Source organism: Sinocyclocheilus grahami, unplaced genomic scaffold (genome assembly GCF_001515645.1).
Source record: "Sinocyclocheilus grahami isolate Dianchi unplaced genomic scaffold, SAMN03320097.WGS_v1.1 scaffold251.1, whole genome shotgun sequence".
Taxonomy (NCBI): Eukaryota; Metazoa; Chordata; class Actinopteri; order Cypriniformes; family Cyprinidae; genus Sinocyclocheilus; species Sinocyclocheilus grahami.
This window is the reverse complement of record NW_015505430.1, coordinates 19,546-19,822: the sequence shown is the minus strand read 5'-3', so window position 1 is coordinate 19,822 and position 277 is coordinate 19,546.

Sequence of the window (277 nt, the reverse complement as noted above, 5' to 3'; positions counted from 1 at the left end):
TCTGTGGTCACGTCAGTATCTGTTCCATTAATCTTCCAGCTGAATGAGGCAGCAGGTTTCGAATTTGCAGAGCAAGAGAGCGACACGCGAGCCCCTAAATCTACCACATCCTCACCCTTAATAGAAACTTCTTCTGGTCCATCTAGAGCACAGACAAGAGACTCACTGTTAGATGAGCAAACTGAGCACTGAAGAATGTCTGTATTTCATCAGGTTTGAGCTCAAATCATCTTGATGTTTGAATGTTTAACACTCACAGTTGATGATCAGGCTGAGT